Source organism: Lepus europaeus, chromosome 7, assembly GCF_033115175.1.
Source record: "Lepus europaeus isolate LE1 chromosome 7, mLepTim1.pri, whole genome shotgun sequence".
In the NCBI taxonomy this organism is placed as follows: domain Eukaryota; kingdom Metazoa; phylum Chordata; class Mammalia; order Lagomorpha; family Leporidae; genus Lepus; species Lepus europaeus.
The window spans coordinates 131901359-131909521 of NC_084833.1; the positions used below are offsets into that span (position 1 = coordinate 131901359).

Sequence of the window (8163 nt, forward strand, 5' to 3'; positions counted from 1 at the left end):
TTATTCCAAGGTATTTGATTGTTTTTGTAGCTATTGTGAATGGGATTGATCTTAGAAGTTCTTCCTCAGCTGTGGCATTGCCTGTGTATACAAAGGCTGTTGATTTTTGTGCATTGATTTTATATCCTGCTAATTTGCCAAACTCTTCGATGAGTTCCAGTAGTCTCTTAGTAGAGTTCTTTGGGTCCCCTAAATAAAGAATCATATCATCTGCAAAGAGGGATAGTTTGAATTCTTCCTTCCCAATTTGTATCCATTTAATTTCTTTTTCTTGCCTAATGGCTTTGGCTAAAACTTTCAGAACTATATTGAAGAGCAGTGGTGAGAGTGGGCATCCCTGTCTGGTACCAGATCTCAGCGGAAATGCTTCCAACTTTTCCCCATTCAATAGGATGTTGGCCGTGGGTTTTTTATAAATTGCTTTGATTGTATTGAGGAATGTTCCTTCCATACCCAGTTTGCTTAGAGTTTTCATCATGAAAGGGTGTTGTATTTTATCAAATGCTTTCTCTGCATCTATTGAGAGAATCATATGGTTTTTCTTCTGCAGTCTGTTAACGTGGTGTATCACGTTGATTGTTTTGCAAATGTTGAACCATCCCTGCATACCAGGGATAAATCCCACTTGGTCTGGGTGGATGATCTTTCTGATGTGTTGTTGCATTCCATTGGCCAGAATTTTATTGAGGATTTTTGCATCTATGTTCATCAGGGATATTGGTCTGTAATTCTCTTTCAATGCTGCATCTTTTTCCAGCTTAGGAATTAAGGTGATGCTGGCTTCATAGAAAGAATTTGGGAGGATTCCCTCTTTTTCGATTGCTCTGAATAGTTTGGGAAGAATTGGGGTTAGTTCTTCTTTAAATGTCTGGTAGAATTCAGCAGTGGATCCATCTGGTCCTGGGCTTATCTTTGTTGGGAGGGCCTTTATTACTGTTTCAATTTCTGTGTCAGTTATGGGTGTGTTTAGGTTTTCTATGTCTTCCTGGTTCAATCTAGGTAGGTTGCTATAACTAGTACTCCAACAGTATTTTTCACTTTGTGTTGCTATGTGGGTGCAAACTGTTGAAATCTTTTGTTAATATATACTAAACTGATCTTCTGTATATAAAGAGAATTGAAAATGAATCTTGATGTGAATGGAAGGGGAGAGAGAGCAGGAAAGGGGACTGTTGCGGATGGGAAGGAAGTTATGGGGGGGGGAGTCATTGTAATCCATAAACTGTACTTTGGAAACTTATATTCATTAAATAAAAGTTTAAAAAAATAAAAATAAATAAAAAATAAAAAACAACTCAAATTAATAGAATTAAAGAAATAATAAAATTTAGAGAATAAATCAACAAAATTGAAGCAAAAATCAATATTGATGACCAGTGGAGAAACAGAGCTTTTTTTTAAGCAGTAAATATAAGTGATGCACTTTTTACCAAACTAACCAAAAAAAAAAGAGAGGGAGAAGACTCAAATTGATAAATTTAGAGATGAAAAAGGAATTGAAACAACACATACCACAGAAGATTTATTAGGAATTTAAACGAAGAGCTGTATGTCAACAAATTGGGAAACTCAAAACAAAATCAGCAGATTATTGGACACATACAGTCTGCCAAAATTGAGTCATGAAGATATAAAAAACCTAATCATACAAAAAACAAAATGGAGACTGAATCAGTAATAAAGACACTCCTAAAAAATAAAAGCCCAGGACCAGATGGTCTGAATTCTACCAGACATTTAAAGAAGAACTAACTCCAATACTTCTCAAGCTGTTCAAAGCAACTGAAAGCAATGGAATCTTACCACATTCTTTCTATGCAGCCAGAATCACCTTAATCCCTAAATCTGAAAAAGATACAACACAGATAGAGAACTAGAGACCTATACCCCTGCTGAACATAGATGCAAAAATTCTCAACAACAGAGTAGCAAATTGAATTCAATAACACACATAAAAGATGATTCACTGGACCAAGTGGTATTTATCCTTGGTATGCATGGATGGTTCAACATTTCACAAACCAATCAATTTGATTCATCAAATTAATAAGCTGAAGAACAAAAACTATATGATAACCTCAATAGATACAGAGAAAGCATTTAATAAAATACAATACCCTTTAAGGATGAAACCCTTAAGCAAATTGGATATAGGAAAATACTCTGCCAGGATCTTATTGAATACGGGGAAAATTGGGAGTGTTCCCACTAAGATTCACAACCAGACAAGAATTCCCACTCTCAAAATTGCTACACAATATAGTCCTCGAAGTTTTAGTGAGAGCCATTAGGTAAGAAAAACAAGTCAAAAGTGTAGAAATTGAAAAGAAGCAATTCAAACTATTCTATTTGCAGATAATATGATTCTATGTATAGCTTAGAAGTTTGAACCAGAACTATTGGGCAAGAAAAAAAACCAAAGGGATAAAAATTATAGAGGAGAAATTCAAGTTATTACTACAAGTATTCTACAAGTATTCCTACAAATATTCTGCAAGTATTACTTGTAGAAGGCATATTACAATACATTGGGAGACCAAAAGACTCCAGTAAGAGACTATTGGAACCCATGAAAGAGTTATGTAAAATTTCAGGATATAAAGTGGACATACAAAAATCAATAGCCTTTGTGTACACAGACAATACCATGTCTGAGAGAGAACTTTTAAAATCAATCCCATTCACAATAGCTACAAAAAGAATGAAATACCTTGTAATAAATTTAGCCAAAGATGTCAAAGTTCTCTAATGGAAAAAAAAATCATCTATATTAATGGATTGGAAGAATCACTTCATCAAAATGTCCATACTACTGAAGACAATTCACAGATTCCATGTGATCCCTACCAACTTACGAATAACATTCTTTTCAGATCTAGAAAACAATGATGCTAAAATTCATATACCAACACAAGAGACCTTGAAAAGCTAAAGCAATATAATATGCTACAAACAAAATGGGAGGCCTCACAATACCAGATTTCAAGACATGCTGCAGGGAAGTTATATTCAAAACAACCTGGTTCTGGCATAAACATAGATGTGTAGACCAATGGAACAGAATAGAAAGTCCAGAAACCAGTCCATGCATCTATAACCTACTTAAATTTGAGAATGGACCTAAAATCAATGCCTAGAGCAAGCAAAGTTTATTCAACAAATGAGGCTGGGAAAACTGGATTACCGCATGTGGAAAAAAGAAACATTACCCCTAGCTGACACCTTACATAAAAATCCACTGAAAAAGGATCAAAGACCTAAATCTATGACCCAATACCATCAAATCACTAGAGAATATTGGAGAAACTCTGCTCAACATTTTCATAGGCAAAGACTTCTTGGAAATGATCCCAGAAGCATAGTCCAGCAAATTTGAAATTGAGAACTGGGATTACATCAAGCTGAGATGCTTCTGCCCTGCAAAAGAAAGAGCAAAGTGAAGAGACAACTGACAGAACGGGAGAAAATATTAGTAAACTATGTATCTGATAAAGGGTTAATATCCAGAATCTATAAGGAGCTCAAGACATTCTACAAAAACAAAACAAAGAATCCAGTTATGAAATAGGCAAAGGACTTGAACAGGCATTTTTCAAGAGTGAATATCAAAAGGCCAACAGATGTTTGAAAAAAAAAATGTTCAGGATCACTAGCCATTATGGAATTGCAAATCGCAATGACAAGGCAGTTCACCTCACCCCAATTACATTGACTCTTATACAGAAATCAATAAACAACAAATGCTTCCGTGGATGTGAGGAAAAGGTATCCTAAATCACTGCTGGTGCTGATGTAAATTGATGCAGCCACTGTGGAAGACAGTACAGAGATATTACAGAAATCTGAACATAGAGCAACCATTTGATCTGTCGATCCCCTTCCTGGGAATTTAACCAAAGCAGAAGAAATCAGAATTTGAAAGAGCTAACTGTACCCCCAAGTTCATTGCAGCTGAATTCATAATAGCTAACGTATGTCCATCAACTGAAGACTGGATAAAGAAATTGTAGTATGTATGTATATATATATATATATATATATACACACACACACACACACACACTAAGGGAGTACTAATCAGCTGCAAACAAATGAAGTCCTGTCTTTTGCAACAAAATGTATCCAACTGGAAACCATTATACTTAGTGAAATAAGCCAGCCCCCAAAAGAAATTTATCATATTCTGTGATCAAGGGTAGCTATTAGAGTACCTAAATGGTAATGTATAGGACTAAATTGACATTTTCAGATTTGATGATTGTTTACAGTCCTTGTCTCTTCTGTTGAGGAAGTGCTTTTTTCTTCATACTATTTGGTGAACCCTTTAGTTAGTTTAGGGTTAACCTTACAACAATTAAGTAAACTGAAAGTAGATCTTTGTTAAAATTAAGATTGGAAATGTTAGAGGGAGGAGGAAAAACAGAGCATGAGTGGGAGTGAAGGAACTATCACTATGTTCCTAAATATGTATATATGAAATACATGAAACTTTTGTAGCTTAAATAAAATTTTTAAGAAAAGAAATAGTAATAAAGAAGAAATAAAGTAAAAATAAATAAATGGCCTAAACTCTGTAAATTCAATTTCTTTTGCCCTATTTTACTGGCAAGGTATCCATAAATTGACAAAGCCAAGTATCCTTACTCTGCTTGCTTTATTTTCTGGCTGGGTGAGAAAGCTGTAACCTGGTACCTGCATTCAATACCTCCTGGTCTCTTCAGAGTATGGATGAGTTCAGGACTAAAATTTTAGCCTCAAAGAGAAAGACATACTTAAATAGAAAGATGGTTTTCTGAAATCAGGAAGAGAAATACTTCTTCCAATGAAGCCAGTGTTCCCTCCATCTTCCAGGCACTGTGCTTGCAGAACTCACTGTCCTCAACTGAGGCTCTTTCCTAAAGATCACGCTAAAGGATGCTGGCAAGAGGGTGAAGGAATGAGTTGAAAATTTCATTGGAAATTCTTCATGTGCACAAGCTCTGAACCTGGGAGACACGCAGAAATGAGTACTCTACTCCTAGCTTAGCTGCCACCGCCACCACCTCCACCACATCTGCCAGACCCCACACCCCCTGAGCCAGAGGAAGAGATCCTGGGATCAGAGGATGAGACTACTAAGAAAGGTGCCAATCATCCAGTGAAAATTGGAGACCTCTTTAATGGCCATTGTCATGTTATTAGGAAGCCTGGATGGAGGCACTTCTCTACTGTCTGGCTGTGTTGAGATATGCAGGGGAAAAGACTTGTTGCTATGAAAGTTGTAAAAAGTGCCCAGCATTATACAGAAACAGCCTTGAATGAAATAAAATTGCTCAAATGTGTTCAAGAAAGTATTCCCAGGGGCCAGCGCCGTGGCTCGCTTGGTTAATCCTCTGCCTGCGGTGCCGGCATCCCATATGGGCACCAGGTTCTAGTTGCTCCTCTTCCACTCAGCTCTCTGCTGTGGCCCAGGATGGCAGTGGAGGATGGCCCAAGTGCTTGGGCCCTGCACCCACATGGGAGACCAGGAAGAATCACCTGGCTCCTGGCTTCAGATCAGCATAGTTCAAGCCATAGCAGACATTTGGGGGGTGGGGTGAACCAATGGAGGGAAGACCTTTCTCTCTGTCTCTGTCTGTCTCTCTCTGTGTAACTCCATCTGTCAAAAAAAAAAAAAAAAGAAAGTATTCCCAGTGACCCACAGACATGATGGCCCAGCTCATCGATAACTTAAAGAGTTCAGGCATGTAGGGAGATTACTGACGCCATAAACAAGAGTGTCAAATTGTTAAGTCAGCAACAGGAGTCACTGTGTACTTACATCTCATGTGGGATCTGTCCTTAATGTGTTGTCTAATTTGCAGTGATGCTATAACTAGTACTGAAACAGTATTTTTACACTTTGTGTTTCTGTGTGGGTGCAAACTGATGAAATCTTTACTAATTATATACAGAATCGATCTTCTGTATATAAAGATAATTGGAAATGAAAAAAAAAACCTGGTGTTAAATTGGAAATGGCATAGAAAATTAATTTTTTTAAAAAAATATGTAGGATCTCTGTCTTTAATGTGCTGTACACTGTTATTTAATGCTATAACTAGTACTCCAACAGTATTTTTTTCACTTTGTGTTGCTCTATGGGGACAAACTGTTGAAATCTTTACTTAATATATACTAAACTGATATTCTGTATATAAAGAGAATTGAAAATGAATCTTGATGTGAATGGAAGGGGAGAGGGAGTGGGTAAGGGGAGGGTAGGAGGGAAGTTATGGGAGGGGGGAAGCCACTGTAATCCATAAGCTGTACTTTGGAAATTTATATTCATTAAATAAAAGTGTAATAAATGAAAAAAAATATTTAAGGCATGAATGGAACACATATCTGCATGGTATTTGAAGTGCTTGGCCACCATCTCCTTGAGTGGATCATCAAGTCCAACTATCAAGACCTCTCAGTATGCTGTGTGAAGAGTATCATTTGACAGGTGCTTCGAGGATTAGATTATCTGCATGGTAAATGCAAGATCATTCACATGGACATAAAGCCAGAAAACATTCTAAAGTGTGTGGATGATTCCTGTGTGAGAAGAATGGCTGCCAAGCCCACTCAATGGCAGAAAGCAGGTGCTCCTCCTACTTTAGGGTCTGCAGTAAGTACGTCTCCACAGCAGAAACCTATAGGAAAAATGACTAAAAACCAAAAGAAAAAGCTGAAAAAGAAGCAGGAGAGGCAGGCAGAATTATTGGAGAAATGCTTGCAGGAGATAGAAGAACTGGAGTGCGGAGCTGAAAGGAAAATAATAGAAGAAAACATCACCTCAGCTGTACCTTCCAATGAGCAAGATGGTGAATACTGCCCCGAAGTGCAACTAAAAGCTGCTGATTGGAGGAGGCTGCCAAGGTGGAGACTGCGAAGGACAGCCATGAAGCTGAGGACCAAGGCGAGAAAGAAGATGCCGAGAAAGAAAACATTGAGAAAGATGAAGACTATGTCGAACTGGAACTTGCAAACCTAGATCCCAGATGGATAGAATCCCCGAAAACCAACGGCCATATAGAGAATGGACCCTTCTCACTGGAGCAGCAGCAGTAGGAGGAGGAAGATGATGAAGATGACTGCCCAAATCCCAATGAGTATAACTCTGATGAGCCAAATGCAGAAAGTGATTACACATATAGCAGCTCTCACGAACAGTTCAATGGTGAATTGCTAAATGGAACATGAAATTCCAGAGTCACAGCTTCCCAAGTTTCCTACTTCCCTGTTCTCAGGGTCCTAAGAACCTGTGGCCTGCAGCTCTGTCCCGTCAGAGGTATCACCACTGACCAAGCAAGAGGAAAGCAGTTCACCCCATGACAGAAACAAGACTGTTTCAGCCTCCAGTACTGGAGATTTGCCAAAAACAAAAACTCAGGCAGCTGACTTGTTGGTGAACCCCCTAGATCCTCAGAAAGCAGATAAAATTAGAGTAAAAATTGTTAATCTGGGAAATGCTTGTTGGGTATGTAAACACTTAGTAGAAGACATCCAGACATGGTAGTATTGGTCCATAGAGGTTTTGATAGGCACAGGTTACAGTACACCTGCTGACATTTGGAGTACGGCATGCATGGAGAACTGTGGCACTTCACCAAGCTGAAGCCCTGGAACCTGTTTGATGTACTTGTGGAAGGGTATGGCTGGCCCCATGAAGATGCTGCACAGTTCACAGTTTTCCTGATCCCAAAGTTAGAAATGGTTCCAGAAAAGCAAGCCTCTGCTGGTGAATGCCTTTGTCATCTGTGGTTGAATTCTAACAAATTCTGCAAATATAGCATTCTGTGCTAGCAAATGCTTTCCAGTACATTGGACCTAAATGGTTACTCTCATTTTTTAACAGGATTGTGAGTGGGCTGGCTTCATCCTCAGACCTTTATTTTGCTTTGAGGTGCTATTGTTTGAGATTTTTCTTTTTGTGCACTGTGGTCCTGGGGAAGGGTAGTCTTTTGTCTTCAGCTAAGTAGTTCACTGCCCACTCTCTTCTGGTCTCTAAGCATTGTTTCCTGTGCTGTGTGACATTCAGGTGTCATTGATTTGAATAAAAATACTTTCCCATTTGTGTTTTGGCCGGTTTTGTAACTATTTATGAAGAAATATTTTAGCTGAGTACTCTATAACTTAAATCATAAGAATGTTATC

General features: G+C 38.2%; 1 pseudogene; it reads left to right on the forward strand.

Annotated features, from left to right (window-relative positions):
• The first annotated feature begins 5212 nt into the window (after nt 1–5212).
• LOC133764826 (SRSF protein kinase 2-like) lies at nt 5213–7624 on the forward strand (annotated as a pseudogene).
• Nucleotides 7625–8163: the final 539 nt, after the last annotated feature.